We start from the raw sequence: 26,391 nt of genomic DNA, 5'->3' as shown, positions 1-26,391 counted from the left end.
CCACCGAACTCTAGCGGCTAAACCGGCTCCCGGACAGCGACCGCGGCCGGTGATCGTCCGTCTCCACCGCTACCAGACCAAGGACCTGCTCATCAGGGAGTCGCGTCGGAGAGGGATGCTCAACTACCGCGGCCACAAGATCCGAGTGGTGGAGGATTACAGTCCCGATGTGGCCAACAAGCGCACGGAGTATCGAGACGTCATGGCGGAGTTGTACAAGCGGGGTCTGAAGCCCGCGCTGCTGTACCCAGCCCGACTACGGCTCACGCTGGCTGGGGGAGCCAGGAAATGGATCAGCTCAGTGGAGGAGGCACAGAAGTACATCGACGGCCTTCCCAAATTACGTGAGAATTCATAAACACCTTCTTCAACATGTCTGGATGAGAGCCACTTTATTACAGCACCGCGGCTGAGCCATGCAGAACACGCTTGGAGCGCGCTTACCGTAACTCTTCTTATTTTATAAAAAATATATATAACAATAATAAAATAATAAATAAATAATAATAATAATCCTGTATGTGTGTGGGTGCGTGCGCCATACATATATCCGTTTTTTTTCTTTTTACGTTTGCATTCGGAGTGACAGCTATCGTGGAGCCAGCTCATTTGAAACTTTAAGACTGTAGACATGTCAGTGTGCACTGATTTACACTCAGTTGTTCTTTTTTAAATTGGTTCCGTATTTAATTCAATTTAATTTAAATATAATCTGACAAGTCTTTCAGGACTGATTGACATTCCAATGTTGTCTAAAGGGATGTTTTATTTTTACTATTCCAATGTTCAATACCGGAGGATTAACTTTGTTGAGACAGGAAGATTTAAAGTTATGTTTGGGTTTAAGAGCTTGCTGCTCTTTTTTTTGGCAGCTTTCTTGGGAGGGATGGGGAGGTGGTCACTGCCACCAGCTGGGGAATCAAATGTACATACATATATCTATTTTTCTTTGACCTGCCATTTAGTTAATTTCACATTCTTCACTTTTTCTATTGCTTGTGGATAGTTGTGTGAACTTTGTCAGTTGGAATGTCAGGGGCCTGAACCACCCAGTGAAGAGGAGAAAGATTTTTTCACATTTAAAACAGCTCAAAGCAGATATTGCTTTTCTGCAAGAAACACACATTCGCAGCTCAGACAGCAGGCGTCTCCTGACGGGTTGGGGGGGAGGGGCATTCCACTCCTCCTTTCAGGCCAAGGCCAGAGGAGTTTCAATTTTAATCTCTCCAAATATCACCTTTGAGCCTCATAATGTGACTTCTGATAAATTTGGCCGGTACGTTATTGTGACTGGGAAATTATACAACACAATGGTGGTCCTCGTTAATGTTTATGCCCCCAATGTGGACGAACCAACCTTTTTTGAGCGCCTATTTTCATTACTTCCAGACTTAAATACACACTCTCTCGTCTTCGGAGGTGATTTGAACTGCTGGCTGGATCCACTCTTAGACCGGTCCTCCACCAACCCCGGCATGCTGAGTAAATCAGCCAATCTCATTCAGGCCTTCCTCATACAGTATGGTGTTTGTGATGTGTGGCGCTCTCTACATCCTCAGGAAAAGGAATATTCCTTTTTTTCACATGTCCACCATACATATTCACGCATAGACTATTTTTTACTTGACCATAGACTCCTGCCCCTTATCCGCTCCTGTGATTACCATAGTATTGTCATTTCAGACCACGCGCCTGTCTCCATGGCCATCTCCCTCCCAAATCTCCCCCGAAGGAGCAGACAGTGGCGCTTTAATTCCACTCTTCTGTCGGATGACAAATTTGTAGAGTTTATAAAAAATGAAATAACCTTTTTCTTATCCACTAACATATCCCCCGAGATCTCCAGTTTGATTGTATGGGATGCCCTTAAGGCCTACCTCAGGGGACAAATTATATCTTACACGGCTCAAATGAAAAGTAAAGCTAACAAAGAGCGTTCAGATCTAGCTCATCAAATTGGGGAAATTGACAAACAATATGCGCTAACTAAAAATCAAAATCTTTATAAAGAACGTTTACAGCTCCAAACTAAATTTGACCTACTTACCACCCATTCAGTAGAATATTTGCTCCTAAAAAATAAAGCCACATTTTATGCCCACGGAGACAAAGCCGACAAACTGCTTGCAAACCAGCTGAGGGGTTCCTCTGCGAAACAAGACATAATTAAAATTCATACACAAAATGGTGAAATCACCAGGGACCGTACTCAAATTAATGATGCTTTCAGGGACTTCTATTCAAATCTCTATTCCTCAGAATCTCCTCCCGATCCGAATGCCATATACAGCTTTCTAAACAGTCTCAATGTTCCCAAACTCCAACCAGACCATGGTAAGAGACTTGATGAGCCCATAACACAGGCTGAAATAGCTTCAGCTATCTCTTCAATGCAGTCAGGCAGCAGTCCAGGCCCCGATGGTTTCCCATCTGAGTTCTTTAAAAAGTTCTCTTTACTTTTGTCTCCACAACTTTGTTCTGTGCTCTGCGAATCATTTAGGCAAGGCTCCCTTCCTAAAACATTTTCTGAAGCCTGTATTACCCTAATCGCCAAAACAGGCAAAGATCACACACATTGCGCCTCCTATAGGCCCATTTCGCTTATTAACACTGATGCAAAAATTCTAGCTAAAGTTCTCGCTCGCAGACTAGAAAACATCCTTCCGACTATCATATCTGAGGACCAAACTGGTTTTATAAAGGGTAGGCACTCATTCTCCAATATACGTCGACTATTAAATATTATCTATTCTACTCCTGATGACACGCCTGAATGTATAGTCTCTATTGATGCTGAAAAGGCATTTGATCGCGTGGAGTGGGTCTACCTGTGGGCAGTGCTGGAGAAATTCGGTTTTGGGCCAAATTTCATAGCGTGGATTAAACTGCTATATTCTCATCCTACAGCCTCTATCCGAACCAACTCCCAGTTGTCTAATCCATTCAGACTGCAGCGTGGTACCCGCCAGGGGTGTCCTCTCAGCCCCATGCTATTTGACCTGGTTATTGAACCTCTCGCCATCGCCATCCGTAGCCGCGATGACATCACGGGTATATGGAGAGGCGGCATTGAACATAAGGTCTCGATGTATGCAGACGACCTTATGCTCCTTGTCTCAAACCCGATCACTTCTCTCCATTCGGCTCTATCACTACTTAATAACTTCAGTCAACTATCTGGGTATAAAATAAACTTTGAAAAAAGTGAACTGTTTCCAATTGGCAATATTATATCTGCTTCAGGCTTCACTAATTTTCCATTTAAAATTGAAACTCTCAAAGTTTCCTACTTAGGCATCACGATGACCCGGAAGCACAAAGACCTTTTTAAAGAGAACTTTTTAAATTTGGTAACTCAAATCAAACAAACACTTACACAATGGTCACCACTCTCTATGTCCCTCATTGGGCGAATAAATTCCATTAAAATGACCATTTTACCAAAATTCTTGTACTTATTTCAGGCATTACCAATTTTTATTCCCAAAACCTTTTTCGATCATCTGGATTCGATTATCTCTTCTTATATCTGGAAAGGAAAAAGGGCTCGTCTTAATAAAACTCACCTACAAAAGACGAGGGCTGCCGGTGGTCTCGCTTTGCCTAATTTCCGTTTTTATTATTGGGCGGCCAACCTGCGGTGTCTCACATTCTGGTCTCACTTTCATAATCGCCCAGATCCTCCTGACTGGGTGGCAATGGAGATGAGATCAGCGGACAATGTATCCCTGGCTGCACTGATTGGCTCCTCTCTTCCACTCTCAACCAGATCTTTAAAGAATCCAGTAGTCAAACACTCAGTGAGGATCTGGTCTCAGTTCCGAAAGTTTTTCGCTTTACATGACTTCTCACCATCAAGCCCAATATTACATAATCATTTTTTCAAACCTTCACTCAATGACCCCGCCTTCAAAGAGTGGAGTCAGAGGGGAATAGAACACTTTAAAGATTTATTTATTGGTAATAATTTGGCAACATTTCAACAATTACGCAACAAATTTGCACTTCCACAGTCAAATTTTTTCCGTTATCTACAAATTCGACATTTTATACTTTCTAACTTACCCACCACGCTAAGCTCTGACAAGACTATTGTTGACATAGTTCTTTCCACAAATCCAAACCAGAGGAGGTATGTCTCTGTTTTTTGTAGCATGATGTTGGCCCTGAAGACTGCATCTATGGATAGAGTCAGGGCAGAATGGGAGGAAGACCTTGGTACCCCCTTTTCTGAGGAAACATGGTTATCCATCTTAAAACGAGTCAACTCCTCATCTCTGTGTGCTCGTCATAATTTAATCCAATTCAAAGTGGTCCACAGAGCTCACATCTCCAAAACCAAACTGGCCACTTTTTATCCTGACATTAGCCCACTTTGTACCAAATGCAATATCTCAGACGGCTCACTCTTTCATATGTTTTGGACTTGTCCTAAACTTGGCAAATTCTGGACAGAGATTTTTCATTCCCTCTCACAGATTTTAACAGTGAGGGTGGAACCGAACCCCCTTATTGGCTTATTTGGAGTTACAGAGGACTCAAGACTATCTTCTGAACAGCGCCGCACTCTAGCGTTTGCCTCCCTCCTAGCTCGTAGGTCGGTCCTTCTAAGGTGGGTGGACCCCCTCCCTCCCACACATACCGAATGGCTGACGGCCTTAATGACATGCTTGAAAATTGAAAAGATCAGATATTCTCTCCATTATTCTAATGGTAGATTCTTACGTGCCTGGGGACCATTTTTAAACATTTGTCAGGCCTCTTAAGCCCTTGGCATTCCACAATCTGGCAACTCTTTTCTTTAGTGTATTGATATTTATTATCCAAAACTATTAGTAAAACTCAATGTTCAATGGTCACGAAGTTCACTGGCAGTGACGGGGATTAATTTAATGGTTTATTTTTGTTGGTTTTCTTTTTGTTTCTTGGGGGTTTTTTTGTTTGTTTTTGTTTTGTTTTCATTTTATTTTATTATTATGATTATTCTTTTATTTATTTGTGTGGGTGTTGGATGTCAGTCCCGCTTTTCATCACATTTTGTCTTTTCCTTTTTGAACTGGAAATCCATGCACAACTAGTGTGAAATTTTGGAAAATAAAGAGATTTTGATGGGACTTTTTTTTAATTAAGTTTGAAGATTGCGCTCAAACCAAATGTCCTAGAACTAAATTTCCAAATGTAAATACTAGATTGTGATAAAATACACTATTGGGTGAAGTTTGGTTGACTTCTGCGCAGCGGTTTGGGAGTTAACATCAAAATTACATTTCTCGGCCATATCGCATAGATCTCACTGTGAAAAGGCTTAAATGGCTTTTTTGACCTAAGTTTGATAATTGCGCTCAAATCAAATGTCCTAGAACCAAATTTCTACATGTAACTACTAGATTGTGATACAATACACTAATGGGTGAAGTTTGGTTGACTTCTGCGCAGCGGTTTGGGAGTGAACATCAAAATTACATTTCTCGGCCATATCGCATAGATCTCACTGTGAAAAGGCTTAAATGACTTTTTTTTAATTAAGTTTGAAGATTGCGCTCAAATCAAATGTCCTAAAACTAAATTTCCAAATGTAACTACTAGATTGTGATTAAATACACTATTGGGTGAAGTTTGGTTGACTTCTGCGCAGCGGTATGGGAGTTAACATCAAAATTACATTTCTCGGCCATATCGCATAGATCTCACTGTGAAAAGGCTTAAATGGCTTTTTTGACCTAAGTTTGAGAATTGCGCTCAAATCAAATGTCCTAGAACCAAATTTCCACATGTAACTACTAAATTGTGATACAATACACTATTGGGTGAAGTTTGGTTGACTTCTGCGCAGCGGTTTGGGAGTTAACATCAAAATTACATTTCTCGGCCATATCGCATAGATCTCACTGTGAAAAGGCTTAAATGACTTTTTTTAATAAAGTTTGAAGATTGCGCTCAAATCAAATGTCCTAGAACCAAATTTCCACATGTAACTACTAGATATTGATACAATACACTAATGGGTGAAGTTTGGTAGACTTCTGCGCAGCGGTTTGGGAGTGAACATCAAAATGACATTTCTCGGCCATATCGCATAGATCTCACTGTGAAAAGGTTTAAATGACTTTTTTTAATTAAGTTTGAAGATTGCGCTCAAACCAAATGTCCTAAAACTAAATTTCCAAATGTAACTACTAGATTGTGATAAAATACACTATTGGGTGAAGTTTGGTTGACTTCTGCGCAGCGGTTTGGGAGTTAACATCAAAATTACATTTCTCGGCCATATCGCATAGATCTCACTGTGAAAAGGCTTAAATGGCTTTTTTGACCTAAGTTTGATGATTGCGCTCAAACTAAATGTTCTAGAACTAAATTTCCAAATGTAACTACTAGATTGTGATACAATACACTATTGGGTGAAGTTTGGTTGACTTCTGCGCAGCGGTTTGGGAGTTAACATCAAAATTACATTTCTCGGCCATATCGCATAGAGCTCACTGTGAAAAGGCTTAAATGACTTTTTTTAATTAAGTTTGAAGATTGCGCTCAAACCAAATGTCCTAGAACTAAATTTCCAAATATAACTACTAGATTATGATAAAATACACTATTGGGTGAAGTTTGGTTTACTTCTGCGCAGCGGTTTGGGAGTTAACATCAAAATTACATTTCTCGGCCATATCGCATAGATCTCACTGTGAAAAGGCTTAAATGGCTTTTTTGACCTAAGTTTGAGGATTGCGCTCAAATCAAATGTCCTAGAACCAAATTTCCACATGTAACTACTAGATTGTGATACAATACACTAATGGGTGAAGTTTGGTTGACTTCTGCGCAGCGGTTTGGGAGTGAACATCAAAATTACATTTCTCGGCCATATCGCATAGATCTCACTGTGAAAAGGCTTAAATGACTTTTTTTAATTAAGTTTGAAGATTGCGCTCAAACGAAATGTCCTAAAACTAAATTTCCAAATGTAACTACTAGATTGTGATAAAATACACTATTGGGTGAAGTTTGGTTGACTTCTGCGCAGCGGTTTGGGAGTTAACATCAAAATTACATTTCTCGGCCATATCGCATAGATCTCACTGTGAAAAGGTTTAAATGGCTTTTTTGACCTAAGTTTGAGAATTGCGCTCAAACTAAATGTCCTAGAACCAAATTTCTACATGTAACTACTAGATTGTGATACAATACACTAATGGGTGAAGTTTGGTTGACTTCTGCGCAGCGGTTTGGGAGTGAACATCAAAATTACATTTCTCGGCCATATCGCATAGATCTCACTGTGAAAAGGCTTAAATGACTTTTTTTAATTAAGTTTGAAGATTGCGCTCAAATCAAATGTCCTAAAACTAAATTTCCAAATGTAAATACTAGATTGTGATAAAATACACTATTGGGTGAAGTTTGGTTGACTTCTGCGCAGCGGTTTGGGAGTTAACATCAAAATTACATTTCTCGGCCATATCGCATAGATCTCACTGTGAAAAGGCTTAAATGGCTTTTTTGACCTAAGTTTGATAATTGCGCTCAAATCAAATGTCCTAGAACCAAATTTCCACATGTAACTACTAGATTGTGATACAATACACTAATGGGTGAAGTTTGGTTGACTTCTGCGCAGCGGTTTGGGAGTGAACATCAAAATTACATTTCTCGGCCATATCGCATAGATCTCACTGTGAAAAGGCTTAAATGACTTTTTTTAATTAAGTTTGAAGATTGCGCTCAAATCAAATGTCCTAAAACTAAATTTCCAAATGTAACTACTAGATTGTGATTAAATACACTATTGGGTGAAGTTTGGTTGACTTCTGCGCAGCGGTTTGGGAGTTAACATCAAAATTACATTTCTCGGCCATATCGCATAGATCTCACTGTGAAAAGGCTTAAATGGCTTTTTTGACCTAAGTTTGAGGATTGCGCTCAAATCAAATGTCCTAGAACCAAATTTCCACATGTAACTACTAGATTGTGATACAATACACTATTGGGTGAAGTTTGGTTGACTTCTGCGCAGCGGTTTGGGAGTGAACATCAAAATTACATTTCTCGGCCATATCGCATAGATCACACTGTGAAAAGGCTTAAATGACTTTTTTAATTAAGTTTGATGATTGCGCTCAAACCAAATGTCCTAGAACGAAATTTCCAAATGTAACTACTAGATTATGATACAATACACTATTGGGTGAAGTTTGGTTGACTTCTGCGCAGCGGTTTGGGAGTTAACATCAAAATTACATTTCTCAGCCATATCGCGTAGATCTCACTGTGAAAAGGCTTAAATGGCTTTTTTGACCTAAGTTTGAGGATTGCGCTCAAAACAAATGTCCTAGAACCAAATTTCCACATGTAACTACTAGATTGTGATACAATACACTATTGGGTGAAGTTTGGTTGACTTCTGCGCAGCGGTTTGGGAGTTAACATCAAAATTACATTTCTCGGCCATATCGCATAAATCTCACTGTGAAAAGGCTTAAATGGCTTTTTTGACCTAAGTTTGAGGATTGCGCTCAAATCAAATGTCCTAGAACCAAATTTCTACATGTAACTACTAGATTGTGATACAATACACTAATGGGTGAAGTTTGGTTGAGTTCTGCGCAGCGGTTTGGGAGTGAACATCAAAATTACATTTCTCGGCCATATCGCATAGATCTCACTGTGAAAAGGCTTAAATGACTTTTTTTTAATTAAGTTTGAAGATTGCGCTCAAACCAAATGTCCTAAAACTAAATTTCCAAATGTAACTACTAGATTGTGATAAAATACACTATAGGGTGAAGTTTGGTTGACTTCTGCGCAGCGGTTTAGGAGTTAACATCAAAATTACATTTCTCGGCCATATCGCATAGATCTCACTGTGAAAAGGCTTAAAGCCTAAATGGCTTTTTTGACCTAAGTTTGAGAATTGCGCTCAAATCAAATGTCCTAGAACCAAATTTCTACATGTAACTACTAGATTGTGATGCAATACACTAATGGGTGAAGTTTGGTTGACTTCTGCGCAGCGGTTTGGGAGTGAACATCAAAATTACATTTCTCGGCCATATCGCATAGATCTCACTGTGAAAAGGCTTAAATGACTTTTTTTAATTAAGTTTGAAGATTGCGCTCAAACCAAATGTCCTAAAACTAAATTTCCAAATGTAACTACTAGATTGTGATAAAATACACTATTGGGTGAAGTTTGGTTGACTTCTGCGCAGCGGTTTGGGAGTTAACATCAAAATTACATTTCTCGGCCATATCGCATAGATCTCACTGTGAAAAGGCTTAAATGGCTTTTTTGACCTAAGTTTGATGATTGCGCTCAAACTAAATGTTCTAGAACTAAATTTCCAAATGTAACTACTAGATTGTGATACAATACACTATTGGGTGAAGTTTGGTTGACTTCTGCGCAGCGGTTTGGGAGTTAACATCAAAATTACATTTCTCGGCCATATCGCATAGAGCTCACTGTGAAAAGGCTTAAATGACTTTTTTTAATTAAGTTTGAAGATTGCGCTCAAACCAAATGTCCTAGAACTAAATTTCCAAATGTAAATACTAGATTGTGATAAAATACACTATTGGGTGAAGTTTGGTTGACTTCTGCGCAGCGGTTTGGGAGTTAACATCAAAATTACATTTCTCGGCCATATCGCATAGATCTCACTGTGAAAAGGCTTAAATGGCTTTTTTGACCTAAGTTTGATAATTGCGCTCAAATCAAATGTCCTAGAACCAAATTTCTACATGTAACTACTAGATTGTGATACAATACACTAATGGGTGAAGTTTGGTTGACTTCTGCGCAGCGGTTTGGGAGTGAACATCAAAATTACATTTCTCGGCCATATCGCATAGATCTCACTGTGAAAAGGCTTAAATGACTTTTTTTTAATTAAGTTTGAAGATTGCGCTCAAATCAAATGTCCTAAAACTAAATTTCCAAATGTAACTACTAGATTGTGATTAAATACACTATTGGGTGAAGTTTGGTTGACTTCTGCGCAGCGGTATGGGAGTTAACATCAAAATTACATTTCTCGGCCATATCGCATAGATCTCACTGTGAAAAGGCTTAAATGGCTTTTTTGACCTAAGTTTGAGAATTGCGCTCAAATCAAATGTCCTAGAACCAAATTTCCACATGTAACTACTAAATTGTGATACAATACACTATTGGGTGAAGTTTGGTTGACTTCTGCGCAGCGGTTTGGGAGTTAACATCAAAATTACATTTCTCGGCCATATCGCATAGATCTCACTGTGAAAAGGCTTAAATGGCTTTTTTGACCTAAGTTTGAGGATTGCGCTCAAATCAAATGTCCTAGAACCAAATTTCCACATGTAACTACTAGATTGTGATACAATACACTATTGGGTGAAGTTTGGTTGACTTCTGCGCAGCGGTTTGGGAGTGAACATCAAAATTACATTTCTCGGCCATATCGCATAGATCACACTGTGAAAAGGCTTAAATGACTTTTTTAATTAAGTTTGATGATTGCGCTCAAACCAAATGTCCTAGAACGAAATTTCCAAATGTAACTACTAGATTATGATACAATACACTATTGGGTGAAGTTTGGTTGACTTCTGCGCAGCGGTTTGGGAGTTAATATCAAAATTACATTTCTCAGCCATATCGCGTAGATCTCACTGTGAAAAGGCTTAAATGGCTTTTTTGACCTAAGTTTGAGGATTGCGCTCAAAACAAATGTCCTAGAACCAAATTTCCACATGTAACTACTAGATTGTGATACAATACACTATTGGGTGAAGTTTGGTTGACTTCTGCGCAGCGGTTTGGGAGTTAACATCAAAATTACATTTCTCGGCCATATCGCATAGATCTCACTGTGAAAAGGCTTAAATGGCTTTTTTGACCTAAGTTTGAGGATTGCGCTCAAATCAAATGTCCTAGAACCAAATTTCTACATGTAACTACTAGATTGTGATACAATACACTAATGGGTGAAGTTTGGTTGAGTTCTGCGCAGCGGTTTGGGAGTGAACATCAAAATTACATTTCTCGGCCATATCGCATAGATCTCACTGTGAAAAGGCTTAAATGACTTTTTTTAATTAAGTTTGAAGATTGCGCTCAAACCAAATGTCCTAAAACTAAATTTCCAAATGTAACTACTAGATTGTGATAAAATACACTATAGGGTGAAGTTTGGTTGACTTCTGCGCAGCGGTTTAGGAGTTAACATCAAAATTACATTTCTCGGCCATATCGCATAGATCTCACTGTGAAAAGGCTTAAAGCCTAAATGGCTTTTTTGACCTAAGTTTGAGAATTGCGCTCAAATCAAATGTCCTAGAACCAAATTTCTACATGTAACTACTAGATTGTGATGCAATACACTAATGGGTGAAGTTTGGTTGACTTCTGCGCAGCGGTTTGGGAGTGAACATCAAAATTACATTTCTCGGCCATATCGCATAGATCTCACTGTGAAAAGGCTTAAATGACTTTTTTTAATTAAGTTTGAAGATTGCGCTCAAATCAAATGTCCTAAAACTAAATTTCCAAATGTAACTACTAGATTGTGATTAAATACACTATTGGGTGAAGTTTGGTTGACTTCTACGCAGCGGTTTGGGAGTTAACATCAAAATTACATTTCTCGGCCATATCGCATAGATCTCACTGTGAAAAGGCTTAAATGGCTTTTTTGACCTAAGTTTGAGAATTGCGCTCAAATCAAATGTCCTAGAACCAAATTTCCACATGTAACTACTAAATTGTGATACAATACACTATTGGGTGAAGTTTGGTTGACTTCTGCGCAGCGGTTTGGGAGTTAACATCAAAATTACATTTCTCGGCCATATCGCATAGATCTCACTGTGAAAAGGCTTAAATGTCTTTTTTGACCTAAGTTTGAGGATTGCGCTCAAATCAAATGTCCTAGAACCAAATTTCCACATGTAACTACTAGATTGTGATACAATACACTATTGGGTGAAGTTTGGTTGACTTCTGCGCAGCGGTTTGGGAGTGAACATAAAAATTACATTTCTCGGCCATATCGCATAGATCACACTGTGAAAAGGCTTAAATGACTTTTATAATTAAGTTTGATGATTGCGCTCAAACCAAATGTCCTAGAACGAAATTTCCAAATGTAACTACTAGATTATGATACAATACACTATTGGGTGAAGTTTGGTTGACTTCTGCGCAGCGGTTTGGGAGTTAACATTTAAATTACATTTCTCAGCCATATCGCGTAGATCTCACTGTGAAAAGGCTTAAATGGCTTTTTTGACCTAAGTTTGAGGATTGCGCTCAAAACAAATGTCCTAGAACCAAATTTCCACATGTAACTACTAGATTGTGATACAATACACTATTGGGTGAAGTTTGGTTGACTTCTGCGCAGCGGTTTGGGAGTTAACATCAAAATTACATTTCTCGGCCATATCGCATAGATCTCACTGTGAAAAGGCTTAAATGACTTTTTTTAATAAAGTTTGAAGATTGCGCTCAAATCAAATGTCCTAAAACTAAATTTCCAAATGTAACTACTAGATTGTGATAAAATACACTATTGGGTGAAGTTTGGTTGACTTCTACGCAGCGGTTTGGGAGTTAACATCAAAATTACATTTCTCGGCCATATCGCATAGATCTCACTGTGAAAAGGCTTAAATGGCTTTTTTGACATAAGTTTGAGGATTGCGCTCAAATCAAATGTCCTAGAACCAAATTTCCACATGTAACTACTAGATTGTGATACAATACACTAATGGGTGAAGTTTGGTTGACTTCTGCGCAGCGGTTTGGGAGTGAACATCAAAATTACATTTCTCGGCCATATCGCATAGATCTCACTGTGAAAAGGTTTAAATGACTTTTTTTAATTAAGTTTGAAGATTGCGCTCAAACCAAATGTCCTAAAACTAAATTTCCAAATGTAACTACTAGATTGTGATAAAATACGCTATTGGGTGAAGTTTGGTTGACTTCTGCGCAGCGGTTTGGGAGTTAACATCAAAATTACATTTCTCGGCCATATCGCATAGATCTCACTGTGAAAAGGCTTAAATGGCTTTTTTGACCTAAGTTTGATGATTGCGCTCAAACTAAATGTTGTAGAACTAAATTTCCAAATGTAACTACTAGATTGTGATACAATACACTATTGGGTGAAGTTTGGTTGACTTCTGCGCAGCGGTTTGGGAGTTAACATCAAAATTACATTTCTCGGCCATATCGCATAGATCTCACTGTGAAAAGGCTTAAATGGCTTTTTTGACCTAAGTTTGATGATTGCGCTCAAACTAAATGTTCTAGAACTAAATTTCCAAATGTAACTACTAGATTGTGATACAATACACTATTGGGTGAAGTTTGGTTGACTTCTGCGCAGCGGTTTGGGAGTTAACATCAAAATTACATTTCTCGGCCATATCGCATAGAGCTCACTGTGAAAAGGCTTAAATGACTTTTTTTAATTAAGTTTGAAGATTGCGCTCAAACCAAATGTCCTAGAACTAAATTTCCAAATGTAAATACTAGATTGTGATAAAATACACTATTGGGTGAAGTTTGGTTGACTTCTGCGCAGCGGTTTGGGAGTTAACATCAAAATTACATTTCTCGGCCATATCGCATAGATCTCACTGTGAAAAGGCTTAAATGGCTTTTTTGACCTAAGTTTGATAATTGCGCTCAAATCAAATGTCCTAGAACCAAATTTCCACATGTAACTACTAGATTGTGATACAATACACTAATGGGTGAATTTTGGTTGACTTCTGCGCAGCGGTTTGGGAGTGAACATCAAAATTACATTTCTCGGCCATATCGCATAGATCTCACTGTGAAAAGGCTTAAATGACTTTTTTTTTAATTAAGTTTGAAGATTGCGCTCAAATCAAATGTCCTAAAACTAAATTTCCAAATGTAACTACTAGATTGTGATTAAATACACTATTGGGTGAAGTTTGGTTGACTTCTGCGCAGCGGTTTGGGAGTTAACATCAAAATTACATTTCTCGGCCATATCGCATAGATCTCACTGTGAAAAGGCTTAAATGGCTTTTTTGACCTAAGTTTGAGAATTGCGCTCAAATCAAATGTCCTAGAACCAAATTTCCACATGTAACTACTAACTTGTGATACAATACACTATTGGGTGAAGTTTGGTTGACTTCTGCGCAGCGGTTTGGGAGTTAACATCAAAATTACATTTCTCGGCCATATCGCATAGATCTCACTGTGAAAAGGCTTAAATGGCTTTTTTGACCTAAGTTTGAGGATTGCGCTCAAATCAAATGTCCTAAAACTAAATTTCCAAATGTAACTACTAGATTGTGATAAAATACACTATTGGGTGAAGTTTGGTTGACTTCTGCGCAGCGGTTTGGGAGTTAACATCAAAATTACATTTCTCGGCCATATCGCATAGATCTCACTGTGAAAAGGCTTAAATGGCTTTTTTGACCTAAGTTTGATGATTGCGCTCAAACTAAATGTTCTAGAACTAAATTTCCAAATGTAACTACTAGATTGTGATACAATACACTATTGGGTGAAGTTTGGTTGACTTCTGCGCAGCGGTTTGGGAGTTAACATCAAAATTACATTTCTCGGCCATATCGCATAGAGCTCACTGTGAAAAGGCTTAAATGACTTTTTTTAATTAAGTTTGAAGATTGCGCTCAAACCAAATGTCCTAGAACTAAATTTCCAAATGTAAATACTAGATTGTGATAAAATACACTATTGGGTGAAGTTTGGTTGACTTCTGCGCAGCGGTTTGGGAGTTAACATCAAAATTACATTTCTCGGCCATATCGCATAGATCTCACTGTGAAAAGGCTTAAATGGCTTTTTTGACCTAAGTTTGATAATTGCGCTCAAATCAAATGTCCTAGAACCAAATTTCCACATGTAACTACTAGATTGTGATACAATACACTAATGGGTGAAGTTTGGTTGACTTCTGCGCAGCGGTTTGGGAGTGAACATCAAAATTACATTTCTCGGCCATATCGCATAGATCTCACTGTGAAAAGGCTTAAATGACTTTTTTTTTAATTAAGTTTGAAGATTGCGCTCAAATCAAATGTCCTAAAACTAAATTTCCAAATGTAACTACTAGATTGTGATTAAATACACTATTGGGTGAAGTTTGGTTGACTTCTGCGCAGCGGTTTGGGAGTTAACATCAAAATTACATTTCTCGGCCATATCGCATAGATCTCACTGTGAAAAGGCTTAAATGGCTTTTTTGACCTAAGTTTGAGAATTGCGCTCAAATCAAATGTCCTAGAACCAAATTTCCACATGTAACTACTAACTTGTGATACAATACACTATTGGGTGAAGTTTGGTTGACTTCTGCGCAGCGGTTTGGGAGTTAACATCAAAATTACATTTCTCGGCCATATCGCATAGATCTCACTGTGAAAAGGCTTAAATGGCTTTTTTGACCTAAGTTTGAGGATTGCGCTCAAATCAAATGTCCTAGAACCAAATTTCCACATGTAACTACTAGATTGTGATACAATACACTATTGGGTGAAGTTTGGTTGACTTCTGCGCAGCGGTTTGGGAGTTAACATCAAAATTACATTTCTCGGCCATATCGCATAGATCTCACTGTGAAAAGGCTTAAATGGCTTTTTTAATTAAGTTTGATGATTGCGCTCAAACCAAATGTCCTAGAACGAAATTTCCAAATGTAACTACTAGATTATGATACAATACACTATTGGGTGAAGTTTGGTTGACTTCTGCGCAGCGGTTTGGGAGTTAATATCAAAATTACATTTCTCAGCCATATCGCGTAGATCTCACTGTGAAAAGGCTTAAATGGCTTTTTTGACCTAAGTTTGAGGATTGCGCTCAAAACAAATGTCCTAGAACCAAATTTCCACATGTAACTACTGGATTGTGATACAATACACTATTGGGTGAAGTTTGGTTGACTTCTGCGCAGCGGTTTGGGAGTTAACATCAAAATTACATTTCTCGGCCATATCGCATAGATCTCACTGTGAAAAGGCTTAAATGGCTTTTTTGACCTAAGTTTGAGGATTGCGCTCAAATCAAATGTCCTAGAACCAAATTTCTACATGTAACTACTAGATTGTGATACAATACACTAATGGGTGAAGTTTGGTTGAGTTCTGCGCAGCGGTTTGGGAGTGAACATCAAAATTACATTTCTCGGCCATATCGCATAGATCTCACTGTGAAAAGGCTTAAATGACTTTTTTTAATTAAGTTTGAAGATTGCGCTCAAACCAAATGTCCTAAAACTAAATTTCCAAATGTAACTACTAGATTGTTATACAATACACTATTGGGTGAAGTTTGGTTGACTTCTGCGCAGCGGTTTAGGAGTTAACATCAAAATTACATTTCTCGGCCATATCGCATAGATCTCACTGTGAAAAGGCTTAAATGGCTTTTTTGACCTAAGTTTGATGATTGCGCTCAAACTAAATGTTCTAGAACTAAATTTCCAAATGTAACTACTAGATTGTTATACAATACACTATAGGGTGAAGTTTGGTTGACTTCTGCGCAGCGGTTTAGGAGTTAACATCAAAATTACATTTCTCGGCCATATCGCATAGATCTCACTGTGAAAAGGCTTAAAGCCTAAATGGCTTTTTTGACCTAAGTTTGAGAATTGCGCTCAAATCAAATGTCCTAGAACCAAATTTCTACATGTAACTACTAGATTGTGATACAATACACTAATGGGTGAAGTTTGGTTGACTTCTGCGCAGCGGTTTGGGAGTGAACATCAAAATTACATTTCTCGGCCATATCGCATAGATCTCACTGTGAAAAGGCTTAAATGACTTTTTTTAATTAAGTTTGAAGATTGCGCTCAAATCAAATGTCCTAAAACTAAATTTCCAAATGTAACTACTAGATTGTGATTAAATACACTATTGGGTGAAGTTTGGTTGACTTCTACGCAGCGGTTTGGGAGTTAACATCAAAATTACATTTCTCGGCCATATCGCATAGATCACACTGTGAAAAGGCTTAAATGACTTTTTTAATTAAGTTTGATGATTGCGCTCAAACCAAATGTCCTAGAACGAAATTTCCAAATGTAACTACTAGATTATGATACAATACACTATTGGGTGAAGTTTGGTTGACTTCTGCGCAGCGGTTTGGGAGTGAACATAAAAATTACATTTCTCGGCCATATCGCATAGATCACACTGTGAAAAGGCTTAAATGACTTTTTTAATTAAGTTTGATGATTGCGCTCAAACCAAATGTCCTAGAACGAAATTTCCAAATGTAACTACTAGATTATGATACAATACACTATTGGGTGAAGTTTGGTTGACTTCTGCGCAGCGGTTTGGGAGTTAACATTTAAATTACATTTCTCATCCATATCGCGTAGATCTCACTGTGAAAAGGCTTAAATGGCTTTTTTGACCTAAGTTTGAGGATTGCGCTCAAAACAAATGTCCTAGAACCAAATTTCTACATGTAACTACTAGATTGTGATACAATACACTAATGGGTGAAGTTTGGTTGAGTTCTGCGCAGCGGTTTGGGAGTGAACATCAAAATTACATTTCTCGGCCATATCGCATAGATCTCACTGTGAAAAGGCTTAAATGGCTTTTTTTAATAAAGTTTGAAGATTGCGCTCAAACCAAATGTCCTAAAACTAAATTTCCAAATGTAACTACTAGATTGTGATAAAATACACTATAGGGTGAAGTTTGGTTGACTTCTGCGCAGCGGTTTAGGAGTTAACATCAAAATTACATTTCTCGGCCATATCGCATAGATCTCACTGTGAAAAGGCTTAAATGGCTTTTTTGACCTAAGTTTGAGAATTGCGCTCAAATCAAATGTCCTAGAACCAAATTTCCACATGTAACTACTAGATTGTGATACAATACACTAATGGGTGAAGTTTGGTTGACTTCTGCGCAGCGGTTTGGGAGTGAACATCAAAATTACATTTCTCGGCCATATCGCATAGATCTCACTGTGAAAAGGCTTAAATGACTTTTTTTTTAATTAAGTTTGAAGATTGCGCTCAAATCAAATGTCCTAAAACTAAATTTCCAAATGTAACTACTAGATTGTGATTAAATACACTATTGGGTGAAGTTTGGTTGACTTCTGCGCAGCGGTTTGGGAGTTAACATCAAAATTACATTTCTCGGCCATATCGCATAGATCTCACTGTGAAAAGGCTTAAATGGCTTTTTTGACCTAAGTTTGAGAATTGCGCTCAAATCAAATGTCCTAGAACCAAATTTCCACATGTAACTACTAACTTGTGATACAATACACTATTGGGTGAAGTTTGGTTGACTTCTGCGCAGCGGTTTGGGAGTTAACATCAAAATTACATTTCTCGGCCATATCGCATAGATCTCACTGTGAAAAGGCTTAAATGGCTTTTTTGACCTAAGTTTGAGGATTGCGCTCAAATCAAATGTCCTAGAACCAAATTTCCACATGTAACTACTAGATTGTGATACAATACACTATTGGGTGAAGTTTGGTTGACTTCTGCGCAGCGGTTTGGGAGTTAACATCAAAATTACATTTCTCGGCCATATCGCATAGATCTCACTGTGAAAAGGCTTAAATGGCTTTTTTAATTAAGTTTGATGATTGCGCTCAAACCAAATGTCCTAGAACGAAATTTCCAAATGTAACTACTAGATTATGATACAATACACTATTGGGTGAAGTTTGGTTGACTTCTGCGCAGCGGTTTGGGAGTTAATATCAAAATTACATTTCTCAGCCATATCGCGTAGATCTCACTGTGAAAAGGCTTAAATGGCTTTTTTGACCTAAGTTTGAGGATTGCGCTCAAAACAAATGTCCTAGAACCAAATTTCCACATGTAACTACTGGATTGTGATACAATACACTATTGGGTGAAGTTTGGTTGACTTCTGCGCAGCGGTTTGGGAGTTAACATCAAAATTACATTTCTCGGCCATATCGCATAGATCTCACTGTGAAAAGGCTTAAATGGCTTTTTTGACCTAAGTTTGAGGATTGCGCTCAAATCAAATGTCCTAGAACCAAATTTCTACATGTAACTACTAGATTGTGATACAATACACTAATGGGTGAAGTTTGGTTGAGTTCTGCGCAGCGGTTTGGGAGTGAACATCAAAATTACATTTCTCGGCCATATCGCATAGATCTCACTGTGAAAAGGCTTAAATGACTTTTTTTAATTAAGTTTGAAGATTGCGCTCAAACCAAATGTCCTAAAACTAAATTTCCAAATGTAACTACTAGATTGTTATACAATACACTATTGGGTGAAGTTTGGTTGACTTCTGCGCAGCGGTTTAGGAGTTAACATCAAAATTACATTTCTCGGCCATATCGCATAGATCTCACTGTGAAAAGGCTTAAATGGCTTTTTTGACCTAAGTTTGATGATTGCGCTCAAACTAAATGTTCTAGAACTAAATTTCCAAATGTAACTACTAGATTGTTATACAATACACTATAGGGTGAAGTTTGGTTGACTTCTGCGCAGCGGTTTAGGAGTTAACATCAAAATTACATTTCTCGGCCATATCGCATAGATCTCACTGTGAAAAGGCTTAAAGCCTAAATGGCTTTTTTGACCTAAGTTTGAGAATTGCGCTCAAATCAAATGTCCTAGAACCAAATTTCTACATGTAACTACTAGATTGTGATACAATACACTAATGGGTGAAGTTTGGTTGACTTCTGCGCAGCGGTTTGGGAGTGAACATCAAAATTACATTTCTCGGCCATATCGCATAGATCTCACTGTGAAAAGGCTTAAATGACTTTTTTTAATTAAGTTTGAAGATTGCGCTCAAATCAAATGTCCTAAAACTAAATTTCCAAATGTAACTACTAGATTGTGATTAAATACACTATTGGGTGAAGTTTGGTTGACTTCTACGCAGCGGTTTGGGAGTTAACATCAAAATTACATTTCTCGGCCATATCGCATAGATCACACTGTGAAAAGGCTTAAATGACTTTTTTAATTAAGTTTGATGATTGCGCTCAAACCAAATGTCCTAGAACGAAATTTCCAAATGTAACTACTAGATTATGATACAATACACTATTGGGTGAAGTTTGGTTGACTTCTGCGCAGCGGTTTGGGAGTGAACATAAAAATTACATTTCTCGGCCATATCGCATAGATCACACTGTGAAAAGGCTTAAATGACTTTTTTAATTAAGTTTGATGATTGCGCTCAAACCAAATGTCCTAGAACGAAATTTCCAAATGTAACTACTAGATTATGATACAATACACTATTGGGTGAAGTTTGGTTGACTTCTGCGCAGCGGTTTGGGAGTTAACATTTAAATTACATTTCTCATCCATATCGCGTAGATCTCACTGTGAAAAGGCTTAAATGGCTTTTTTGACCTAAGTTTGAGGATTGCGCTCAAAACAAATGTCCTAGAACCAAATTTCTACATGTAACTACTAGATTGTGATACAATACACTAATGGGTGAAGTTTGGTTGAGTTCTGCGCAGCGGTTTGGGAGTGAACATCAAAATTACATTTCTCGGCCATATCGCATAGATCTCACTGTGAAAAGGCTTAAATGGCTTTTTTTAATAAAGTTTGAAGATTGCGCTCAAACCAAATGTCCTAAAACTAAATTTCCAAATGTAACTACTAGATTGTGATAAAATACACTATAGGGTGAAGTTTGGTTGACTTCTGCGCAGCGGTTTAGGAGTTAACATCAAAATTACATTTCTCGGCCATATCGCATAGATCTCACTGTGAAAAGGCTTAAATGGCTTTTTTGACCTAAGTTTGAGAATTGCGCTCAAATCAAATGTCCTAGAACCAAATTTCTACATGTAACTACTAGATTGTGATACAATACACTAATGGGTGAAGTTTGGTTGACTTCTGCGCAGCGGTTTGGGAGTGAACATCAAAATTACATTTCTCGGCCATATCGCATAGATCTCACTGTGAAAAGGCTTAAATGACTTTTTTTAATTAAGTTTGAAGATTGCGCTCAAATCAAATGTCCTAAAACTAAATTTCCAAATGTAACTACTAGATTGTGATAAAATACACTATTGGGTGAAGTTTGGTTGACTTCTACGCAGCGGTTTGGGAGTTAACATCAAAATTACATTTCTCGGCCATATCGCATAGATCTCACTGTGAAAAGGCTTAAATGGCTTTTTTGACATAAGTTTGAGGATTGCGCTCAAATCAAATGTCCTAGAACCAAATTTCCACATGTAACTACTAGATTGTGATACAATACACTAATGGGTGAAGTTTGGTTGACTTCTGCGCAGCGGTTTGGGAGTGAACATCAAAATTACATTTCTCGGCCATATCGCATAGATCTCACTGTGAAAAGGTTTAAATGACTTTTTTTAATTAAGTTTGAAGATTGCGCTCAAACCAAATGTCCTAAAACTAAATTTCCAAATGTAACTACTAGATTGTGATAAAATACACTATTGGGTGAAGTTTGGTTGACTTCTGCGCAGCGGTTTGGGAGTTAACATCAAAATTACATTTCTCGGCCATATCGCATAGATCTCACTGTGAAAAGGCTTAAATGGCTTTTTTGACCTAAGTTTGATGATTGCGCTCAAACTAAATGTTCTAGAACTAAATTTCCAAATGTAACTACTAGATTGTTATACAATACACTATTGGGTGAAGTTTGGTTGACTTCTGCGCAGCGGTTTGGGAGTTAACATCAAAATTACATTTCTCGGCCATATCGCATAGAGCTCACTGTGAAAAGGCTTAAATGACTTTTTTTAATTAAGTTTGAAGATTGCGCTCAAACCAAATGTCCTAGAACTAAATTTCCAAATGTAACTACTAGATTATGATAAAATACACTATTGGGTGAAGTTTGGTTGACTTCTGCGCAGCGGTTTGGGAGTTAACATCAAAATTACATTTCTCGGCCATATCGCATAGATCTCACTGTGAAAAGGCTTAAATGGCTTTTTTGACCTAAGTTTGAGGATTGCGCTCAAATCAAATGTCCTAGAACCAAATTTCCACATGTAACTACTAGATTGTGATACAATACACTAATGGGTGAAGTTTGGTTGACTTCTGCGCAGCGGTTTGGGAGTGAACATCAAAATTACATTTCTCGGCCATATCGCATAGATCTCACTGTGAAAAGGCTTAAATGACTTTTTTTAATTAAGTTTGAAGATTGCGCTCAAACCAAATGTCCTAAAACTAAATTTCCAAATGTAACTAGTAGATTGTGATAAAATACACTATTGGGTGAAGTTTGGTTGACTTCTGCGCAGCGGTTTGGGAGTTAACATCAAAATTACATTTCTCGGCCATATCGCATAGATCTCACTGTGAAAAGGCTTAAATGGCTTTTTTGACCTGAAGTTTGAGAATTGCGCTCAAATCAAATGTCCTAGAACCAAATTTCTACATGTAACTACTAGATTGTGATACAATACACTAATGGGTGAAGTTTGGTTGACTTCTGCGCAGCGGTTTGGGAGTGAACATCAAAATTACATTTCTCGGCCATATCGCATAGATCTCACTGTGAAAAGGCTTAAATGACTTTTTTTAATTAAGTTTGAAGATTGCGCTCAAATCAAATGTCCTAAAACTAAATTTCCAAATGTAAATACTAGATTGTGATAAAATACACTATTGGGTGAAGTTTGGTTGACTTCTGCGCAGCGGTTTGGGAGTTAACATCAAAATTACATTTCTCGGCCATATCGCATAGATCTCACTGTGAAAAGGCTTAAATGGCTTTTTTGACCTAAGTTTGAGAATTGTGCTAAAATCAAATGTCCTAGAACCAAATTTCCACATGTAACTACTAAATTGTGATACAATACACTATTGGGTGAAGTTTGGTTGACTTCTGCGCAGCGGTTTGGGAGTTAACATCAAAATTACATTTCTCGGCCATATCGCATAGATCTCACTGTGAAAAGGCTTAAATGGCTTTTTTGACCTAAGTTTGAGGATTGCGCTCAAATCAAATGTCCTAGAACCAAATTTCCACATGTAACTACTAGATTGTGATACAATACACTATTGGGTGAAGTTTGGTTGACTTCTGCGCAGCGGTTTGGGAGTGAACATCAAAATTACATTTCTCGGCCATATCGCATAGATCTCACTGTGAAAAGGCTTAAATGGCTTTTTTGACCTAAGTTTGAGGATTGCGCTCAAATCAAATGTCCTAGAACCAAATTTCCACATGTAACTACTATATTGTGATACAATACACTATTGGGTGAAGTTTGGTTGACTTCTGCGCAGCGGTTTGGGAGTGAACATCAAAATTACATTTCTCGGCCATATCGCGTAGATCTCACTGTGAAAAGGCTTAAATGACTTTTTTTAATTAAGTTTGATGATTGCGCTCAAACCAAATGTCCTAGAACTAAATTTCCAAATGTATCTACTAGATTGTGATACAATACACTAATGGGTGAAGTTTGGTTGACTTCGGCGCAGCGGTTTGGGAGTTAACATCAAAATTACATTTCTCAGCCATATCGCATAGATCTCACTGTGAAAAGGCTTAAATGACTTTTTTTAATTAAGTTTGAAGATTGCGCTCAAACCAAATGTCCTAGAACTAAATTTCCAAATGTAACTACTAGATTATGATAAAATACACTATTGGGTGAAGTTTGGCTGACTTCTGCGCAGCGGTTTGGGAGTTAACATCAAAATTACATTTCTCGGCCATATCGCATAGATCTCACTGTGAAAAGGCTTAAATGGCTTTTTTGACCTAAGTTTGAGGATTGCGCTCAAATCAAATGTCCTAGAACCAAATTTCCACATGTAACTACTAGATTGTGATACAATACACTATTGGGTGAAGTTTGGTTGACTTCTGCGCAGCGGTTTGGGAGTGAACATCAAAATTACATTTCTCGGCCATATCGCATAGATCACACTGTGAAAAGGCTTAAATGACTTTTTTAATTAAGTTTGATGATTGCGCTCAAACCAAATGTCCTAGAACGAAATTTCCAAATGTAACTACTAGATTATGATACAATACACTATTGGGTGAAGTTTGGTTGACTTCTGCGCAGCGGTTTGGGAGTTAACATCAAAATTACATTTCTCAGCCATATCGCGTAGATCTCACTGTGAAAAGGCTTAAATGGCTTTTTTGACCTCAGTTTGAGGATTGCGCTCAAAACAAATGTCCTAGAACCAAATTTCCACATGTAACTACTAGATTGTGATACAATACACTATTGGGTGAAGTTTGGTTGACTTCTGCGCAGCGGTTTGGGAGTTAACATCAAAATTACATTTCTCGGCCATATCGCATAGATCTCACTGTGAAAAGGCTTAAATGGCTTTTTTGACCTAAGTTTGAGGATTGCGCTCAAATCAAATGTCCTAGAACCAAATTTCTACATGTAACTACTAGATTGTGATACAATACACTAATGGGTGAAGTTTGGTTGAGTTCTGCGCAGCGGTTTGGGAGTGAACATCAAAATTACATTTCTCGGCCATATCGCATAGATCTCACTGTGAAAAGGCTTAAATGACTTTTTTTAATTAAGTTTGAAGATTGCGCTCAAACCAAATGTCCTAAAACTAAATTTCTAAATGTAACTACTAGATTGTGATAAAATACACTATAGGGTGAAGTTTGGTTGACTTCTGCGCAGCGGTTTAGGAGTTAACATCAAAATTACATTTCTCGGCCATATCGCATAGATCTCACTGTGAAAAGGCTTAGATGGCTTTTTTGACCTAAGTTTGAGAATTGCGCTCAAGTCAAATGTCCTAGAACCAAATTTCTACATGTAACTACTAGATTGTGATACAATACACTAATGGGTGAAGTTTGGTTGACTTCTGCGCAGCGGTTTGGGAGTGAACATCAAAATTACATTTCTCGGCCATATCGCATAGATCTCACTGTGAAAAGGCTTAAATGACTTTTTTTAATTAAGTTTGAAGATTGCGCTCAAATCAAATGTCCTAAAACTAAATTTCCAAATGTAACTACTAGATTGTGATTAAATACACTATTGGGTGAAGTTTGGTTGACTTCTACGCAGCGGTTTGGGAGTTAACATCAAAATTACATTTCTCGGCCATATCGCATAGATCTCACTGTGAAAAGGCTTAAATGGCTTTTTTGACCTAAGTTTGAGAATTGCGCTCAAATCAAATGTCCTAGAACCAAATTTCTACATGTAACTACTAGATTGTGATACAATACACTAATGGGTGAAGTTTGGTTGACTTCTGCGCAGCGGTTTGGGAGTGAACATCAAAATGACATTTCTCGGCCATATCGCATAGATCTCACTGTGAAAAGGTTTAAATGACTTTTTTTAATTAAGTTTGAAGATTGCGCTCAAACCAAATGTCCTAAAACTAAATTTCCAAATGTAACTACTAGATTGTGATAAAATACACTATTGGGTGAAGTTTGGTTGACTTCTGCGCAGCGGTTTGGGAGTTAACATCAAAATTACATTTCTCGGCCATATCGCATAGATCTCACTGTGAAAAGGCTTAAATGGCTTTTTTGACCTAAGTTTGATGATTGCGCTCAAACTAAATGTTCTAGAACTAAATTTCCAAATGTAACTACTAGATTGTGATACAATACACTATTGGGTGAAGTTTGGTTGACTTCTGCGCAGCGGTTTGGGAGTTAACATCAAAATTACATTTCTCGGCCATATCGCATAGAGCTCACTGTGAAAAGGCTTAAATGACTTTTTTTAATTAAGTTTGAAGATTGCGCTCAAACCAAATGTCCTAGAACTAAATTTCCAAATGTAACTACTAGATTATGATAAAATACACTATTGGGTGAAGTTTGGTTTACTTCTACGCAGCGGTTTGGGAGTTAACATCAAAATTACATTTCTCGGCCATATCGCATAGATCTCACTGTGAAAAGGCTTAAATGGCTTTTTTGACCTAAGTTTGAGAATTGCGCTCAAATCAAATGTCCTAGAACCAAATTTCCACATGTAACTACTAAATTGTGATACAATACACTATTGGGTGAAGTTTGGTTGACTTCTGCGCAGCGGTTTGGGAGTTAACATCAAAATTACATTTCTCGGCCATATCGCATAGATCTCACTGTGAAAAGGCTTAAATGGCTTTTTTGACCTAAGTTTGAGGATTGCGCTCAAATCAAATGTCCTAGAACCAAATTTCCACATGTAACTACTAGATTGTGATACAATACACTATTGGGTGAAGTTTGGTTGACTTCTGCGCAGCGGTTTGGGAGTGAACATCAAAATTACATTTCTCGGCCATATCGCATAGATCACACTGTGAAAAGGCTTAAATGACTTTTTTAATTAAGTTTGATGATTGCGCTCAAACCAAATGTCCTAGAACGAAATTTCCAAAT

The sequence above is a fragment of the Corythoichthys intestinalis genome, chromosome 13, assembly GCF_030265065.1.
Source record: "Corythoichthys intestinalis isolate RoL2023-P3 chromosome 13, ASM3026506v1, whole genome shotgun sequence".
Taxonomy (NCBI): Eukaryota; Metazoa; Chordata; class Actinopteri; order Syngnathiformes; family Syngnathidae; genus Corythoichthys; species Corythoichthys intestinalis.
This window is presented reverse-complemented; position numbering follows the sequence as displayed.